A 20,782-nucleotide genomic window follows, 5' to 3' on the forward strand; every position below is an offset into this window, starting at 1 on the left:
CCATATTGCACCTACCCGCCCGACCCCCCCCCCCCCCCCCGCCTTCAGAATGCTGCTTCTGCTGACATTTTAATTTTCCCCGAGAAAGTCGACGAACGGCTGCCACCTCCGAGAGAACCCCAGCATTCACCCCCTCAAGGCAAACTTTATTTTCTCCAGTTTGAGAAACCCAGCCATGTCACTGACCCAAGTTTCCACACTCGGGGGCTTCGAGACCCTCTACATTAAAAGGATCCGTCTCCGGACTACCAGGGAGGCAAAGGCCAGAACGCCGGCCTCTTTCACTCCCTGAACTCCCGGGTCTTCCGACACTCCGAAGATCGCCATCTCTGGACTCGGCACCACCCGCATACCTAGCACCTTGGACATTGCCTTGGCAAACCCCTGCCAGAATCCTCCAAGCTTCGGGTATGCCCAAAACATGTGGACATGGTTTGCTGGGCTTCCCGCACACCTCGCACATCTATCTTCCACCCTGAAAAACTTGCTCATCCTCGTCGCTGTCATGTGTGCCCGGTGTACCACTTTAAACTGTATTAGACTGAGCCTGGCACATGATGGGGAGGAATTAACCCTGCTTAGGGCGTCCGCCCACAAACCCGCCTCTAACTCCCCACCTAGCTCCTCCTCCCACTTGCCCTTCAGTTCCTCCGCCTCCAACAACTCCTGATAGATATCCAACACTTTCCCCTCTCCTACCCAGGTACCGGACACTACTCTGTCCTGTATCCCCCGTGGCGGCAACAGCGGGAAAGCCAACACCTGTTTCCTCAGAAAGTCCCGCACTTGCAGATATCTGAAACCATTCCCCGGCGGCAACTTGAACTTGTCCTCCAGCACCTTCAGACTGGGAAAACTCCAGTCTATGAATAGATCTCCCATTCGTCGAATTCCTGCTCTCTGCCAGCTCCGGAACCCTCCATCTATCCTGCCTGGTGTGAACCTGTGGTTATTGCAAATCAGCATCCAGACCGATGCACCCACCACCCTCTTATACCTCCTCCATTGCCCCCAGATCCTCAATGCCGCCACCACCACCGGGCTAGTGGAGTAACGGGCCGGCGGGAATGGCAGAGGTGCCGTTACCAGTGCTCCCAAACAGATGCCTTTGCATGACGCTGCCTCCATCCACTCCCATGTCGACCCCTCCCCCACCACCACTTCCTAATCATCACTATATTCGCCGCCCAGTAGTAGTTGCAGAAGTTCGGTAGCGCCAACCCACCCTCCCTCCGACTGCGCTCCAACAACATTTTCTTCACACGCGGGGTTTTATTCGTCCATACAAAGCCCAAAATAATCTTGTTTACCCGCTTGAAAAAGGCCTTAGGGATGAAGATGGGGAGGCACTGGAAGACAAACAAAAATCTGGGGAGGACCGTCATTTTCACGGTCTGTACTCTCCCCGCCAGCGATAGTGGGAGCATATCCCATCTTTTAAAGTCCCCCTCCATTTGTTCCACCAGCCAGGTTAGGTTGAGCCTGTGAAATGCCTCCCATTTCTGAGCCACCTGATTCCCAGGTAACGAAAGTTCCTCTCTACCACCCTGATTGGCAGCTCCTTCAGTCTCCTTTCCTGCCCCCTTGCCAGGATCACGAAGAATTCACTTTTTCCCATGTTCAATTTGTACCCTGAAAACCTGCCAAGTTCCCCCAAGATCTGCATAACCTCACCCATCCACTCCACTGGGTCCGAGATATACAAGAGCAGATCGTCCGCGTACAGCGAAACCCGGTGCCCCCCCCCCCCCCCTCCGAACCAGACCCTGCCACTTCCTTGATGCTCTCAGCGCCATGGCCAAGGGCTCTATAGCCAGAGCGAACAGCAGCGGGGAGAGGGGCACCCCTGCCTCATCCCTCGGTGCAACTTAAAGTACCCCGACCTCAGTCGGTTCGTGCACATGCTCGCTACCGGTGCCTGGTAGAGCAACCGCACCCAATCAATAAAGCCCTCACCAAACCCAAACCTTCCCAGTGTCTCCCATAAATACTCCCACTCCACCCGATTAAAAGCCTTCTCCGCGTCCATCGCAACTACCACCTCCCCCTCCTCTCTTCTGAGGGCATCATAATTGTGTTCAAAAGCCTCCAAACGTTAGCATTGAGCTGTCAGCCCTTAACAAATCCGGTTTGGTCCTCCCCTATCAACCCCGGGACACAGTCTTCTATCCTAGTGGCCAAAATCTTAGCGAGCAGCTTGGCATCTATGTCAAAAGCGAGATCGGCCTATATGACCCACATTGTTCCGGGTCCTTCTCTCGTTTAAGAATGAGTGAAATAGAGGCCTGTGATATCGTTGGGGGGAAGGATCCTCCTCTCTTTAGCCTCGTTAAAGGTCCTCATCAGCAGTGGGCACAGCACCTCTGAGAACTTCTTATAAAATTCTACCGGGTAACAATTGCCCCTCGATCCCCAGAATTGTTTTTAAAGAACCGATTGCAAAGTGTCTGGAAGAATTCTGGAATGTTTTGGGATCTGTTTTGGTGGGCTTGTGGTGGGCAGGGAGTGTTGTTGCATCCAAAAGGGATAGCATGGGACTTGGTGACATGTACACATGAAAACTGCAACAGGTAAGAGGGGGAGCAGTGGCTGTGTCTCTGGATCTGCAGCATGACAGGGAGATGGAGCTGAGGTTGTGGAGAGAAGAACGCTGCATGCTGCCTCCTACTAACTTGGAGCTGGACTCCTCCAAGCCCCTTGAATGTGACAGGAGGCTGCCTGCTGAGCCAGCCAATATACCCAGCGCCTCAGCATTCTCCTGTATCCCACCCGGCCACTTGAGGTCCTCATCTGAGTCCTCTGCAGCAGAAAATGTCTGATGCTTTGCCCTCAAGTGAGCTGTCAAATGAACCATCCTTTACCCTTCACCTGGCTGCAACCAACCAAACGCGTGATCCCAACTCAATAGTAGGTTCCAAAGTATATGCAGCATCAATATCTGAGTTAATGCTACAAGTATCAGGTTAATCGATGAGGCCTCTTCATCAGTACTGTGGTGCTGCTCACTCTTTTCCTCCTGAGGCTGAGACAGGTGGAAGTTCTTAGGTGTCTGGGAGGGGCGGGGGCCTGAAAGCTAGAGGTCCGTGGTTGTGCCATGTGAATTCAAACATCCTGCCAAATAGCTGGATGAAGGTACGTTGAATGTTGAGAAGTGCACATTCTGTGTTCCATGTTCCCACCAATACCGGATGATGAATATTCTGTCGCTCCTGGTCTGATGCCACTAAGATCCCTTGCAAAGCTCGGAAGATGCAGGCATTCATTATCTCAGTTAACTTTTCTCTACTCCTATCTATCATGTGCCACCTTGTCTTCCAAGAGAGGTTAAAAGCCAGTGACTATGTAGTGCTCTGCTTGGGTGATAGTCCTGCCACAGATTATAACTGGAGGTAAGTGGAGATGAGTGTGAGGTTGCCAGCATTTGTAGGTGTGTGAAGGTGAGTTGGAATATCTGGATGTTATCTTTGAGTGCTAAGTGTCAGGAAGTGCTGCTTGGTGAATTATGGGTTTTGGTGCAGGGAGCAGTGTGAGAGATAAATTGGTCAGTAGATAGGAGATGTCATATGAATATGTATTCAAAGAATTTGACCACTTAAATCAGGTCATTAGTTTCTTGTACCACTGCTGCCAGGTCTTTGGGTTTAGGCTCCTCCCTAGACATTTACTTCCACTTGTTACGATATCCATGCAGACGGTTAACGTTTAAAAGAAATTTGAACTTCCAGTGGGAGGCAGGGTGGCACAATGGTTAGCACTACTGCCTCACAGCACCAGGGACCTGGGTTCAATTCCAGCCTAGAGTCACAGTCTATGTGGAGTTTGCACACTCTCCCCATGTTTGCATGGGCTTCCTCCAAGTGCTCCGGTTTTCTCCCACAAATGCGCAGTTTAGATGGATTGGGCATGCTAAAATTGACCCTTAGTGTCCAAAGATGTGTGGCTTAGGTAGAATGCTCTTTCGGAGGGTCAGTGCAGACTCAATGGGCTGAATAGCCTCCTTCTGAACTGTAGGGATTCTACAAATTCAAAGAATTTGGGCAACACGGTGGCACAGTGGGTTGCACAGTTGCTTCACAGATCGAGGATCCCAGGTTCGATTCCCGGCTTGGGTCACTGTCTATGTGGAGTCTGCACATTCTCCCAGTGTGTGCGTGGGTTTCCTCCGGGTGCTCCGGTTTCCTCCCACAGTCCAAAGATGTGCGGGTTAGGTGGATTGGTTATTCTAAATTGCCGTTAGTGTCCAAAGAGGTCAGGTGGGGTTAAGGGGATAAAGGGGGATGGGGTGGGGGTGTAGGGCTTAAGTGGGGTGCTCTTTCCAAGGGCCGGTGCAGACTCGATGGGCTGAATGGCCTTCTTCTGCACTGTAAATTCTATGATATAAATAGGTGACATTACAGGTTTTACATTTTTAAACTTTTACTGTCGTAAAAGAACTAGCAGCAAAATTGACTACTTTTGCAGGCAGCTTATACTTTAAACTACAGAATGAAGCTCGCCCTATACTTTTAACACAACCAATAAAACACTTCACTGGTGTTGCTCTTATTAGCCTTAGTTTTATTAGCTCTAATTCTGTCACCTTTGCTCACGAGTCGCCAGGTATCTTTCTGATACCGCCACGTGGTTCAAGTTCAAGTTATGATTAATAAGGCAGCACACCGCTTAGTAAGAGTTAAATCAACGATCATTTATTATATACAGCAATACATACTTATACAATAATCCTACTTTCTAGACTACTACCTACCACTACAGGCCAATACTTAACTTTGGGAATGGCCCACCCGGTCAGGGAAACGAATGGTCTTTCGAATTGGTCTGAGCCTGCGGGATTCAAAGGCTGATACAGGTCGATGGCTAGGAGTCTCTATCAGGTAGCGATCGCTGGAGTCAAACTTACGGTTTCTTGTTGGTGGTTCTTGCGAAGGTTGCGAGCAGCAAGAGAAGGGAGAGAAGGGTTGATCTGAACTTGGCCCCTATCTTTATAGTCCCCAGGGGCTTCCCGCCTCTCGGGGTGGACCTTGACCCTGGTCCCAAGTGATTGGGCTTGGTCCCAATCACTTGGTTCGATATGCTCCAACAATGGGGCGATTCCTTGATCGGGGGGTGGTCGTTCACCTTTCTTTGTCTCGGCCACTGCTGGCGCCGAGAGGTCTGGATCAGCTTTCAATTGCTAATTTGTTGCAATTGTTCCCGGGGATGGCTGATTAAAATGCAGATGGCTGGGTTGATGAGCTGTTAATGGTCGCAGGTATCGGTCTGGGCCGACTTCCCCAGAGCCGAATACACTGTTCTGTCTGCAGCTGTCCGTTTGTGCCCTGTTGGCTGATTTTCCCATCAGGCTTTTCAGTTCGCCATTTTACATCGGGGTTTGGCCAAATTAATCGGGAATCAGCCATTTTAGGTGGCTACACTGGTATACTTTACACTATACTATGAGGAGAAATTTAATTTTTCCAGACTACGTCCACAGTGATTCTTAGCTCCTGAGGATCTTTCTCTTAGCAAATGCTAGACAAATCTTCCAGTCTCATTTGAATCGTCACAAATGTTGGGCGGGATTCTCCGTCGGTGGAATCGCGAAACGCGATTGGGCGGAGAATCAGTTCCGGCGTCGAAAGCGTGGCGGGTGCCGATTCCACTCCAAATCGCAATTCTCCATTGCCTCGACAGCGGCATAAAGGCATTCCAGAATGCAGGTACAGTAAAAACCGTTTGCACCGAATTCCTGACAGCAAGGTTCACTTGTGCTTTTAAAAATCATGAAACCGGCATTGTGGCTGCTGAGGGAGAGAGAGGGGGTACAGAAAGTGTCCAACGTCACCATAGTTTGCTGACAGTTGTACCACTGGCCGGGGAGCTTCTGCCAGGGCCAGGGGTGGTGGGGGGGGAGTACAGGGCTGGCCAGTGGTGGGCTGTGGGTCGGGGTGGACTGATACAGGGCAGCATTGCCCGTGGCCTGCAAGGCAGCTAAGCAGCTGCACATGCCGCTGACTGCCCACAGTGAACGTAGGCCCATGGGTCATATAGGTGTCCCCCCAGGCCACCACCCTTGATGCCTTCTAGTCCCAGCCAACCCATCAACAGGATGGGTGCACTCCTGCGCAACCAGTGCCATCTTGTTGGCTGGAATGAGTGTGTGTGGGGATTGTAATGTGTAAATGCGGCTGCAGCTTGTCAGCCTCCCGAGTGTCAATCATGGACCCAGCGAATCCCACACTATTTCTCATTGGAATCGATTGTGTTCCATGTGGCGCCGGTGTTAGCCCCTTCACAGTCACTGAATCGGCACCAGTTTTACTGTCGTGGAAATCCACGAATCCTGCCCCAGCGTCAAAACTTAGGGCGAGATTCTCTGATTGCCAATGGCAAAATTACGTTCGGCGAATTGCTGGTCAATCGTTTTTACTCCGGAATTGGGGGCCGTGCCGTTTTTCGGATACTCCACCACCTCAAAAACAGCGTCATCGCAGAGCTCGCCTCACGCCATTGGGACGGAATCAGGACATCACCTGAGGCCCTCCCCCAAAGCACTGCCCTTAATGGGCAGAAATCCCGACGGCGTCGGTCGCGTCGCCTCAGTTATTGGGACCTCGCATGGCGGCTGCGTTCTGTGTCCAGCGCCGCCACAGTCAGGGGTTGGGGGGAGGGGGCGGGGGGGAGTTGTTCCGCTGGCCTGGGGGGCTTCGGTGGGGACTGGGATGACTGGTGGGTGATGGTACCGGGGTGGCGAGGGGTATTACGGGCACTATCTGTCAGGCCAGGTCTGCGCGCGGCCGGCACCATGTTGTACGGCGTGGCTGCTGCAGGTCGCTGCCGTGCGCATGCGCGACCGGGCGGAGCATTGGTGCGGGGGCGGTGCCAACTTTTTCATCGTAAAACTAGACTCTTCCTCCGGACATAGCTTCAAATTCGGAGAATCCAGCCCAATATGTATGGAGGATAGCCTGTAGCCTTGCAGATGTTGAGCCCCTCACCACCCCCCCAGCCCACGGGCGACCCCGACCTGTAGCAACCCAGGCCCAGCCCAGGCCCAGCCCACCCCATCCTGAGGCAGCCCCTGGGCTGCATGCAGGGAACGGAAATGGCTACTCACCTCCACAGCTCCCCTCAGCAGCCAGTGAGTTAGCTTCCCATTTTTAAATAAGCTAATCGACACCTGCATGCCCCCTCGCTTGGGAGCCAGTTATCTCCCAGAAGGCCATTAGATTGGCTTCGATGTCATTAATGAGATGAGAGTGCTCCTAGTTGAACTCAATTGGTGTCTCACCATGCCTGAGTGGTGTTGTTTTATGCTGCTTTGGATAACACAGGCTGCTACTTGATGCAGTCTTAACTAAAGGATGCTCCAGACTCTGAAATGTCCTACCATACATCACCTAATACAGGTGCAACAGTGGTTTACCACATTCACCCCTGTTAAAATTGAGTCTGGCGGGGGTGGTGGAGAATTATATACAACAGCTGAATTTTACATGTACAATTTTTGTGAGAAAAAAAATGTCTTTTGAAGTCCAGTGGACCAGTTAGAAATTCAACCGGTCCGGCGCCTTGATGTGCTGCTGGGAGCGACGCAGTGGTGGCGGCGAAGCCGATGCTGGTCTGGTCTTCGGTGACTCCGGGAGCATGCCAAAATCCTCTTCATCCTCGGGTGTGGGCAGGGGGAAGACGGATGGTCTTGGGGGGGCTGCTGCTGGGAGCGCCGGGGGAGGGGAGGGTGGCGCCGGGCCGGAGGGGTGTGTGTGTCAGTTCTCAAATGAGTTCGACACTCTGCTAATCTAACTGTAGTAACTCAGTCTAACTGTACCAGCTTGCTCTAAGCCACGTGCTGGGCTGTGATGCTGCTGATCAACCCTGTCTAACTCTCTAGGTGTCTGTCTGAGGAAAGAGGAAGGGTGTGTGTGCCTCATCCCTTTACTAGCATTTATGTCATGCCCCCTTGTGGTGATGCCACCTCTGAGTGTCCTGACTGCCCATCGGTTGTGTCCTATTCTGAGTGTTCATTGGTGGCATGTTTGCATATCATGACATCTCCCCCTTTTTTTTTAGATGTTGGCAAAGTCGAAAAAGGGGTGCACATCGTTAATCAGCTCATCCACAAGGCCTCAGACTCCGCTTCCAACATACAGCTTGCACTACTTGCGTACCGGGCGACTCCTTTGTCCACTGGCATGTCGCCAGCTCAACTGCTGATGAACAGGGACCTGCTGACGATGCTTCCAGCCATACACCTGCCCAACCTTGATCACCTCCCGGTGCTGCAGAAGATGCAGCAACTTCGCGACAGTCAGAAGCAGGGCTATGACGCACATGCCACCGATCTGGACGTGCTATCTCCGGCAGACACGGTCAGGATCAAGATACCAGATCGCGGGTGGTCTGCTCCGGCTGTCGTTGTTCGACAGGCCGCGCCCAGATCCTATGTCATACGTATGGCTGATAGCTCCATTGTGCGAAGGAATCGAAGGGCACTACGAAACGTTGCTTGCCCACAACCACTTTCCCCTCAATTTCCACATGTCAAATTGCCACCTCCAGACACTCCGACCCACGAGGCCACCAGTCGTGCCTCCCACTCGCCTGTCAAGACACCGTCATCCCCTCCACCACCTCTCCGGCGGTCGACGAGGATCAGACGCAAGCCTCAGAGACTTGACTTATGAGCATTTGTTTTGTTTGTTCTGTTCTGTATTCCTCAGTCAGTCACATTAGACAGACACAGCCTGAAATTGTAGCTCTTGGCAAACGTGGACCATTCTCGACTGTGGAAGCACGGGCTATTGTCACTCATGACGGTGTTCGGGATGCCATGCGTGAGAATGTCTCTTCACACGCTTTGATGACGGTTCGTGAGGTGAGTGTCGTGTTGGGTGCTCTGCTACACAGACAAACCAACACGGTTGCGGATGGTACAACTCAGTTTTATTACTAACAATATTAACATCTGTAAACTGGTTGCTGTGGTTTGTTCATTACCCTCTAACCTGTGGACCCAGCCCTAACACTATCTTGGAGAAGCACTCAGCACATGGTGAATGTTTGAGTGGCTTGCTGTGAGCTCTGTGCCCTGAGCTGTCTCCTGCTGGAATGAGCGGGAAGTGTCGTGTTCCCCATTTTATAGTGTGTATGCTCTTGCCTGTGATTGGCTGTGATGTTGTGTGTGTATTGATTGGTCCGTTGATCTGTCCATCAGTGTGTATGTATGTTTGCACCATGATGTTTATCTGAATATCATGAAAGTGAGGTCTGGCAGCTTCAGCACCTCACGATAGTTCAAAAAGTAATCAATGATTAAGATATAGTTGCGACCATTTGCGTGGAATAGGTCAATGCCAATCTTGGACCACGGAGAGGTCTGTAGGTCATGTGGCTGGAGCGTCTCCTTGCTCTGCGCTGGTTGGAACCTCTGACAGGTTTCGTAGGATTCATGCACGATCAATGACCACGAAAGCGAGGTTGTAGTCCAACTGAAGGCTTTAATAAGCTAGATGTTTCCCCCAGCAGCTCAGGTACAGAATGAAGGCTGCTGGGGCGGCATGGCTTCTTATACCACCTATTAGGGCGGAGCTATCATACATTCTACCAATAGAAAGCATACAGTTTCCACCAATGTTGCTTTAGCCTGTCAGGTACCGTAATTGACTGGAAAAGATATAGTTCGATTGACTGGAAAAGATATAGTTCGAGTACATTAGATGGGGCGTTTTTTGCACAGTGTGTGCAGGAGGATTTCCTGACACAATATGTTGACAGGCCAACGAGAGGCGAGGCCACGTTGGATTTGGTTTTGGGTAATGAACCAGGCCAGGTGTTGGATTTGGAGGTAGGAGAGCACTTTGGAGACAGTGACCACAATTCGGTGACGTTTACGTTAATGATGGAAAGGGATAAGTATACACCGCAGGGCAAGAGTTATAGCTGGGGGAAGGGCAATTATGATGCCATTAGACGTGACTTGGGGGGGGGATAGGTTGGAGAAGTAGGCTGCAAGTGTTGGGCACACTGGATAAGTGGAGCTTGTTCAAGGATCAGCTACTGCGTGTTCTTGATAAGTACGTACCGGTCAGGCAGGGAGGAAGGCGTCGAGCGAGGGAACCGTGGTTTACCAAAGAAGTGGAATCTCTTGTTAAGAGGAAGAAGGAGGCCTATGTGAAGATGAGGTGTGAAGTTTCAGTTGGGACGATGGATAGTTACAAGGTAGCGAGGAAGGATCTAAAGAGAGAGCTAAGACGAGCAAGGAGGGGACATGAGAAGTATTTGGCAGGAAGGATCAAGGAAAACCCAAAAGCTTTCTATAGGTATGTCAGGAATAAGCGAATGACTTGGGAAAGAGTAGGACCAGTCAAGGACAGGGATGGGAAGTTGTGTGTGGAGTCTGAAGAGATAGGCGAGATACTAAATGAATATTTTTCATCAGTATTCACTCAGGAAAAAGATAATGTTGTGGAGGAGAATGCTGAGACCCAGGCTATTAGAATAGATGGCATTGAGGTACGTAGGGAAGAGGTGTTGGCAATTCTGGACAGGCTGAAAATAGATAAGTCCCCGGGGCCTGATGGGATTTATCCTAGGATTCTCTGGGAGGCCAGGGAAGAGATTGCTGGACCATTGGCTTTGATTTTTATGTCATCATTGGCTACAGGAATAGTGCCAGAGGACTGGAGGATAGCAAATGTGATCCCTTTGTTCAAAAAGGGGAGCAGAGACAACACCGGCAACTATAGACCGGTGAGCCTCACGTCTGTAGTGGGTAAAGTCTTGGAGGGGATTATAAGAGACAAGATTTATAATCATCTAGATAGGAATAATATGATTAGGGATAGTCAGCATGGCTTTGTGAAGGGTAGGTCATGCCTCACAAACCTTATTGAGTTCTTTGAGAAGGTGATTGAACAGGTAGACGAGGGTAGAGCAGTTGATGTGGTGTATATGGATTTCAGCAAAGCGTTTGATAAGGTTCCCCACGGTAGGCTATTGCAGAAAATACGGAGGCTGGGGATTGAGGGTGATTTAGAGATGTGGATTTGAAATTGGCTAGCTGAAAGAAGACAGAGGTTGGTGGTTGATGGGAAATGTTCAGAATGGAGTTCACTTACAAGTGGCGTACCACAAGGATCTGTTCTGGGGCCGTTGCTGTTTGTCATTTTTATCAATGACCTAGAGGAAGGCGCAGAAGGGTGGGTGAGAAAATTTGCGGACGACACTAAAGTCGGTGGTGTTGTCGACAGTGTGGAAGGATGTAGCAGGTTACAGAGGGACATAGATAAGCTGCAGAGCTGGGCTGAGAGATGGCAAATGGAGTTTAATGTAGAGAAGTGTGAGGCGATTCACTTTGGAAGGAATAACAGGAATGCGGAATATTTGGCTAATGGTAAAGTTCTTGGAAGTGTGGATGAGCAGAGGGATCTAGGCGTCCATGTACATAGATCCCTGAAAGTTGCCACCCAGGTTGATAGGGTTCTGAAGAAGGCCTATGGAGTGTTGGCCTTTATTGGTAGAGGGATTGAGTCCCGGAGTCAGGAGGTCATGTTGCAGCTGTGCAAAACTCTGGTACGGCCGCATTTGGAGTATTGCGTACAGTTCTGGTCACCGCATTATAGGAAGGACGTGGAGGCTTTGGAGCGGGTGCAGAGGAGATGTACCAGGATGTTGCCTGGTATGGAGGGAAAATCTTATGAGGAAAGGCTGATGGACTTGAGGTTGTTTTCGTTGGAGAGAAGAAGGTTAAGAGGAGACTTAATAGAGGCATACAAAATGATCAGGGGGTTAGATAGGGTGGACAGTGAGAGCCTTCTCCCGCGGATGGAAATGGCTGGCACGAGGGGATATAGCTTTAAACTGAGGGGTAATAGATATAGGACAGAGGTCAGAGGTAGGTTCTTTACGCAAAGAGTGGTGAGGCCGTGGAATGCCCTACCTGCAACAGTAGTGAACTCGCCAACATTGAGGGCATTTAAAAGTTTATTGGATAAGCATATGGATGATAATGGCATAGTGTAGGTTAGATGGCTTTTGTTTCGGTGCAACATCGTGGGCCGAAGGGCCTGTACTGCGCTGTATCGTTCTATGTTCTATGTTCTAATACCTATAATACCACATTCACCCCCTGTTAAAAAAGAGTCCGGCGGGGGAGGTTACCTGAAACTACAAAACATAGCAACCTGGTATAATTAGTTATGGAGGTACCGTAATACCTCCGTACAGTGTTTAGCAACTATTTACAATTCTGAAAGCTATGTACATTTGATGGTTTATATTAACAGATTACAATTAAAATGAAGCAATCAGTCGATCGGGGACCCTGGTCGTCCTCTGCAATCGTCGGAGCTTCGGTGGTGACTCCGGTGGAGGCTCGGGCATCTGTGACTCCGGCAGCGTGGCTTCGATCTCCATGGCAGCTTCGGCATCCCTAGACGGCGCTGGTGGGGAAATCGGTTGACCTGGGAAGGGAGCACCTGCAGGGGGCGTCGGTGGGTGGGGGGCTTGACGGGGCCGGCTGAAGGACCGATCCTCCTGTAAGGTGCTGCGGTGGAGGGGAGGGTGGGACTGGCAGCTGGAATGTGCGTGGCATACCGGCGGGCACCAGGTCTTGTAGGGAAACCGTGTCTTGTCGGCCGTCGGGGTACACCACGTAGGCGTACTGGGGGTTAGCATGGAGCAGATGGACCCTCTCGACTAACGGGTCTGACTTGTGCGCCCGCACGTGTTTTCGGAGCAAGGTGGGTCCGGGAGCTGCCAGCCAGGTCAGGAGCGAGGTCCCAGAGGAGGACTTCCTGGGGAAGACAAGGAGACGTTCGTGAGGTGTCTGATTGGTGGTCGTCCAAAGCAGTGACCGGATGGAGTGGAGGGCATCCGGGAGGATCTTTTGCCAGCGGGAGACTGGGAGATTCCTGGACCGTAGGGCCAGTAGGACGGTCTTCCAGACCGTTCCGTTCTCCCTCTCTACCTGTGCGTTACCGCGGGGGTTGTAACTGGTCGCCCTGCTTGAGGTGATGCCCTTGCTGAGCAGGAATTGACGCCGTTCGTCGCTCATAAAGGAGGACCTCCTATCACTGTGTATGTAAGCGGGAACCTGAACAGTGCAAAGATGCTATGGAGGGCCTTGATGACAGTGGTTGCGGTCATGTCGGGGCAGGGGATGGCGAATGGCAACCGGGAGTACTTGTCAATCACGTTCAGAAAGTACGTGTTGCGGTCAGTGGAGGGGAGGGGGCCTTTGAAGTCCATGCTGAGGCGTCCAAAGGGACGGGCAGTCTTTATCAGGCGCACTTTCTCTGGGTGGTAGAAGTGCGGCTTGCACTCCGCGCAGATTTGGCAGTCCCTGGTGGCTGTCCTGACCTCCTCGATGGAGTAGGGCAGGTTGCGGGTCTTGACAAAATGGAAAAAGCGAGTGACCCCCGGGTGGCAGAGGTCCTCGTGGAGGGCTCAGAGGTGGTCCACTTGTGCGGTGGCACATGTGCCACGGGACAGGGCACCTGGAGGCTCGTTTAGCTTCCCGGGACGATACAAGATCTCGTAGTTGTAGGTGGAGAGTTCGGTCCTCCACCGCAAGATCTTGTTGTTTTTTATCTTGCCCAGCTGTGCATTATCAAGCATGAAAGCAACCGACCGTTGGTCAGTGAGGAGAGTGAATCTCCTGCCGGCCAGGTAATGCCTCCAATGTCGCACAGCTTCTACTATGGCTTGTGCCTCCTTTTCGACTGAGGAGTGGCGGATTTCGGAAGCATGGGGGGTACGAGAGAAGAAGGCCACAGGTCTGCCCGTTTGATTGAGGGTGGCCGCCAGAGCTACGTCGGACGCATCGCTCTCGACTTGGAAGGGGAGGGACTCGTCGATGGCGTGCATCGTGGCATTTGCAATGTCTGCTTTGATGCGGCTGAAGGCCTGGCGGGCCTCGATCAACAGGGGAAAAGCTGTGGATTGGATCAGGGGACGGGCCTTGTCCGCATAGTTGGGGACCCACTGGGCGTAGTAGCTAAAAAGCCCTAGGCAACGTTTCAGGGCCTTGGGGAGTGAGGGAGGAGGAACTCCATAAGGAGGCGCATGCATTCAGGGTCAGCGCCTATAACTCCATTTCGCACTGCGTAGCCAAGGATGGCTGGACGGTCGGTGCTAAACACGCATTTATCCTTGTTGTATGTCAGGTTAAGTATCTTAGCGGTCTGGAGAAATCTCTGGAGGTTGGTGTCGTTGTCCTGCTGGTCATGGCCGCAAATGGTGACATTATCGAGATACGGGAATGGTGCCCGTAAACCGTACCGGTCAACCATTCGGTCCATCTCGCGCTGGAAGACCGAGACCCCGTTAGTGACACCAAAGGGAACCTTTAAGAAGTGATAGAGCCGCCCATCTGCCTTGAAGGCAGTGTCTTTGCTGTCACTAGTGCGGATGGGGAGCTGGTGGTAGGCGGACTTGAGATCCACCATGGAGACGACCTTATAATGCGCGATCCTGTTTACCAGGTCGGGTATGTGGGGGAGAGGGTACGCGCCCAGCTGTGTAAACCTGTTGATTGTCTGACTGTAGTCGATGACCATCCTATGCTTCTCCCCGGTCTTTACCACCAATACTTGAGCTCTCCAGGGTCTGTTACTGGCTTCAATTACCCCTTCCCTCAGTAGCCTTTGGACCTCTGACCTAATAAAGGTCTGGTCCTGGATTGGATTGGATTGGATTTGTTTATTGTCCCATGTACCGAGGTACAGTGAAAAGTATTTTTCTGCGAGCAGCTCAACAGATCATTAAGTACATGAGAAGAAAAGGGAATAAAAGAAAATACATAATAGGGCAACACAACATATACAATGTAACTACAAAAGCACTGGCATCGGATGAAGCATACAGGGTGTAGTGTTAATGAAATCAGTCCATAAGAGGGTCATTTAGGAGTCTGGTGACAGTGGGGAAGAAGCTGTTTTTGAGTCTGTTCGTGCGTGTTCTCAGACTTCTGTATCTCCTGCCCGATGGAAGAAGTTGGAAGAGTGAGTGAGCCGGGTGGGAGGGATCTTTGATTATACTGCCTGCTTTCCCCAGGCAGCGGGAGGTGTAGATGGAGTCAATGGATGGGAGGCAGGTTCGTGTGATGGACTGGGCTGTGTTCACGACTCTCTGAAGTTCCTTGCAGTCCTGGGCCAAGCAGTTGCCACACCAGGCTGTGATGCATCCTGATAGGATGCTTTCTATGGTGCATCTGTAAGAGTTGGTAAGAGTCAATGTGGACATTCCCAATTTCCTTAGTTTCCTGAGGAAGTATAGGCGCTGTTGTGCTTTCTTGGTGGTAGCGTCGACGTGGGTGGACCAGGACAGATTTTTGGAGATGTGCACCTCTAGGAATTTGAAACTGCTAACCATCTCCACCTCGGCCCCGTTGATGCTGACAGGGGTGTGTACAGTACTTTGCTTCCTGAAGTCAATTACCAGCTCTTTAGTTTTGCTGGCATTGAGGGAGAGATTGTTGTCGCTACACCACTCCACTAGGTTCTCTATCTCCCTCCTGTATTCGGACTCATCGTTATTCGAGATCCGGCCCACTATGGTCGTATCGTCAGCAAACTTGTAGATGGAGTTGGAACCAAGTTTTGCCATGCAGTCGTGTGTGTACAGGGAGTAGAGTAGGGGGCTAAGTACGCAGCCTTGCGGGGCGCCGGTGTTGAGGACTATTGTGTAGGAGGTGTTGTTGTTTATTCTTACTGATTGTGGTCTGTTGGTCAGAAAATCGAGGCTACAGTTGCAGAGTGGGAAGCCAAGTCCCAGGTTTTGGAGCTTGAATATGAGCTTGACTGGGATTATGGTGTTGAAGGTGGAGCTGTAGTCAATAAATAGGAGTCTAATGTAGGAGTCCTTGTTTTCGAGATGCTCTAGGGATGAGTGTAGGGCCAGGGAAATGGTGTCTGATGTGGACCGGTTGCAGCGGTATGCGAATTGCAGTGGATCAAGGCATTCTGGGAGTATGGAGGTGATGAGCTTCATGATCAACCTCTCGAAGCACTTCATTACGACTGAAGTCAGGGCCACTGGTCGGTAGTCATTGAGGCACGTTGCCTGGTTCTTCTTTGGTACCGGTATGATGGTGGCCTTCTTGAAGCAGGTGGGGACCTCTGAGTGGAGTAGGGACAGGTTAAAGATGTCCGTGAATACCTCTGCCAGCTGGTCCGCGCAGGCTCTGAGTGCACGACCAGGGATCCCGTCTGTTCCCGTCGCCTTCAGAGGGTTCACTTTCAGGAAGGCCAATCTGACTTTGGAAGCTGTGATGGTGGGTATGGGTGAATTATGGGCTGCTGGGGCACTCACCAGCGGATTGTTGGTTACCAGCTCGAACCGAGCATAGAATGCATTGAGTTCATCGGGGAGGGGTGCGCTGCTGCCAGAGATACTGTTCAGCTTCGCTTTGTAGCCCGTTATGTTGTTTAGTCCTTGCCACAACCACCGAGAGTTTGTCTGTGACTCTAGCTTGGTTTGATATTCTCTCTTGGCATTCCGGATGGCTTTGCGGAGGTCATACCTGGATTTCTTGTATAGGTCAGGGTCGTCTGCCTAGAACGCCTCAGATCTGTCCTTCAGTAGGGAGTCAATCTCGCGATTGAGCCATGGTTTCCGGTTGGGGAACGCATGTACTGCTTTCTTTGGCACGCAGTCGTCCACACATTTGCTGATGAAGTCTGTGACGGTGGTGGCATACTCATTTAAGTTGGTCGCTGAGTTCTTAAATATGGACCAGTCCACTGTCTCTAAGCAGTCACGTAAGAGCTCTTCTGTCTCCTCGGACCAGCACTGCACAACCTTCTTAGCTGGATTCTCCCGCTTGAGTTTCTGCTTGTATGCCGGGAGAAGGACACTGTAGCACTGGGCACTGTAGCGTCTGCTCCTGGTGGCTACAGGTTTGCAATCCGGGGTGAGGTTCGCAAACAGGGAAGGCGGTTCGACCTTAAGGGTCGCGAGGCCGCAGACAGTAAGGGGGTGTATAGGGCCGCCGAATTGGATGGTCAGACTTTGAAGGTTACACTGAAAGTCTAAACCCAGGAGTGTAGCCGCGCAGAGGTGGGGAAGGACGTAGAGATGGACATTTTTGATCTCCCTTCCCTGTACTGTGAGGTTTTCTACAAAAAAAACCATTATCTCCACTGAGTGGGAACCGGAAGCCAGGGAGATTCTTTGATTAATGGCGTGGAGGAGGAGAGAACAGCGCCTTACCGTGTCAGAGTGTATGAAGCTCTCCGTGTTCCCAGAGTCGATTAGGCAGGACATCTCGTGCCCGTTGATGAATACGGCCGTCGTAGCAGTTGAGAGTGTTCGAGGCCGAGACTGACCCAGAGTCATCGAGGCTAGTCGCAACAGTTGAGAGTTCTCTTCGTGCAGTGCGTGGTCAGCCGAGCTGGGGTCCTTGGGGTTCATCCAAGATGGCGTCTCCCATTGGTCGCACATGCCTGTGGGTGGACAAAATGGCGGCACCCAACCCTCCAACGTGCGTCCGCGGAACAAGATGGCAGCACCCGGGGTCCGCACGTGGCCCTGGGATATGAAGATGGCGGCGACCGCTGGCCGCACGGGGCCCGTGGAGAAGTTAGTGGTTGCGGTCTGCATTCGCTGCCGGAGACCGCGGCAACCACCCGGGCCTGGCATACAACCACGAAATGTCCCTTTTTGCTGCATCCCTTGCAGGTGGATGCGCGGGCCGCACAGCGCTGGGGGGGGTGCTTTGCCTGCCCGCAAAAGTAGCAGCGGGGTCCCTTGGGATTGCCAGGCTGCCTAGCAGCGCAGGCCTGTGGGGGAATGGGGGACATCTCAGGGTCGGCCACGGAGGGGCTTCACGCTGCCCAGGGAGCTGCTGCGCGGTAGGGAACGTAAGTGCGGGCGTTCCTGGAGGCCACGTCCAGGGAGCCTGCATGTCCTTTTCTAACAGGCGCTGGCGGAGTTGTGACGATAGCAATACTTGCCACGGAAGCGTCCCGGACCAAGAGTTCCGCGTGTTCGCTCGCCAAAACTTGCGGGCAGCCGCAGCTTTTGCCCAACACCAGGAGTGCACGGTAGAATTCCTCCAGCGATTCCCCAGGGGTTTGTCGCCTTGTTGCAAGCAGGTGCCGGGCGTAGACCTGGTTTACCAGGCGAATATAGTGTCCTTTTAGCAGCTCTATCGCTGCATCGAAGTCTTCCGCTTCCTCGATAAGGGTGTAATTCTCCGGGCTCACCCTTGAGTGCAGAATGTGCAGTTTCTGCTCTCCCGTGGGTGCGTTTTCGGCCATCTCGAGATACCCTTTATAGCACGCCAGCCAGTGCTTAAAGATTGCCGCTGAGTTCGCCGCGTGGGGGCTAAGTTGCAGACACCCCGGCTTGATTCGGAGCTCCATCCTTTCTTCTTAAAATCTAGCTTATTAAATTGATGCACGATCAATGACCACTAAAGCGAGGTTGTAGTCCAACTGAAGGCTTTTCTAAGCTAGATGTTTCCCCCAGCAGCTCAGGTACAGAATGAAGGCTGCTGGGGCGGCACGGGTTCTTATACCCCGCCTATCAGGGCGGGGTATATTTACTAAATGATCTGTTTGAGCTGCTCGCAGAAAAGTACTCTTCACTGTACCTCGATACACGTGACAATAAACAAATCCAAATCCAAATCCAACAGGTCTCTTTAGGCTGGATTTAGAGGCTCATCATCTGCTTGGGGCTGAGCAGGGGCCCGGTCTCCAGCAGTCTTCCAATTGTCAGAGACCTTGACTGTCACTTCCTCTGGCAGCTGTGGACCAGTGTCAGTGATGTGCTCAGCGATTGTGTTTCCAAGCCTACTCTGGAACCTGGACCCAATGCGGTGAGTGTTTCAGTGCTGGTAGAGGGTGTTGGTGAATGCTGTGATTCTTTGAGGATTCTGAGGCATCGCCCTCAGCAGTGGGTTTGGGGCGGGGCTGCGCCTGGTCTGGATTGCAGTCCTCCACTGTTTCCAGCACCAGGAATACAGAGAAAATGAAGATTTAGTGATTGGCGAAGTAAATTAAAGATCTCCGAGTCCGTGCATAAATATGACAACAGCAGACTGGATGCATCCTCAGCGGCTTCCTGGGGAAGGCCAATCTCACCTCCAGGACACGGACAGTCCTATTCTTCTCGAGCTAGTTTGGTGCCCTGCTCCTCATGAGGAGTAAGGACTGATATCTCTGTCATTCCCCCTCAGTCTTGGCCCACTCCCACTTGTTGAAGCTTTCCTCTGCTGCAGAAGGACAGAAAGATTCATTAGAGTCATGGAGTCATAGAGGTTTACAGCATGAAAACAGGCCCTTCAGCCCAACTTGACCATGCTGCCAGTTTTTACCACGAAGCTAGTCCCAATTGTCCGCATTTGGCCCATATCCCTCTATATCTAAATGCTTTTTAAAAGACAAAATTGTTCCCGCCTCGGTGATTCCAATGGCTGCATGAGCAGTTTAGGAGCAGGCATGCGTATGGCAGCAGCTGACCCTCCTCAGTAGATGATTAAGAAGTCATTTGTCCTGCAACTGATATGAGTTTGAGAGTATAAAGTGTCTGGCACTCATCCAGTGCAGATGTCCCATTTGCTGGTCACTGGTGACATCCCCAAGCACTCTCACCCTTACTGCTTGATAGCCTAATGCAAATGTCACTTTGAGATGGGCAGACAATGCACTTACTCTGGCGGAGAGCAGCAGATAATTTAGCCTCATCACATATTTCTGGCTGGTTCTTTTAGAAGCCTCATGGTCGATAACCACTGTTTCAACCTCCTCCCAGGTCGCAAAGACCAGCCAGGAGTACTTCCTGCTGCCAACCCTGGGAAACAGCGCATCCTGCCTTGCCTGGACAGCCTAGAGGAGAGTCTCGACTGAGGCATCGCTGAACCGTAGGGCCGTAGGTTGCTGTCTACACTTGGACATTTTTTAAAAAGTGCACAATCTGAGGCTCCTGACTTGCAATGTGTGATAGCTGTCTGAGTGCCTTTGAAATATGACGGCTGGACTTTCGATCCCATGCTCCACACAAACGAATAAGTAATGAACTTGTCATAATATACACCAGTATATCATGGTGCAGACACACACTGATGGACGCACAGTGGGACCAATCAACACACACAACACCGCAGCCAATCACCAGTGAGAGCACATGCACTATAAAGACAGGGGGCATCAGAGTTCCCGCTCATTCGAGTTACAGCTGGCTAGGAGCACAGAGCTCACAGCCTGCAACACAGACATTCACCATGTGCTGAGTGCATCGACTGGTTAGAACAAGGCAAAGGTCTTTAGTTAAAGCTAGTATCATATTCACCCACAGTCTGAGTATGTTCAAACAGTTAATGATTCAATAAAATAGCGTTGCACTATTTCAAGTGTTGGTGACCTGTATGTGATCCAGAACACCCAACACATCAGAACTGAACAGCACAAGATTGCGTGTGTTTAGCCATTTCTGCACACGCCCCCTCCAACACCCCAAACCGGAATCACTTCCACATTTGTGCCCGTCACTGAACCCAGAATTTTAAAGTATAAAGTGGAAGTTTCTGCCCAATTATCAATGAATCAGAATATGATTAATAGTGTTTTTTTTAACCAGTAGAAACTGGATAGACTAAGTTAGAGTTAAATGTGGCCTGTGCAAGTGTATTTCAGTGTCTATGAATATAAATCGCAATAGAAATTTGGCTTCATTCGTCTGGTGGCATATACTTGTCTGTAATTTTCAAGAACATAGCTTGCGTGATTGAACGTGTGTGATAAGATTTATCAATTGCACCTGCATTGAAAATTTCTGCAGATTTGAAAACAAGTGAAAA

This window comes from Scyliorhinus torazame, chromosome 8 (genome assembly GCF_047496885.1).
Source record: "Scyliorhinus torazame isolate Kashiwa2021f chromosome 8, sScyTor2.1, whole genome shotgun sequence".
In the NCBI taxonomy this organism is placed as follows: Eukaryota; Metazoa; Chordata; class Chondrichthyes; order Carcharhiniformes; family Scyliorhinidae; genus Scyliorhinus; species Scyliorhinus torazame.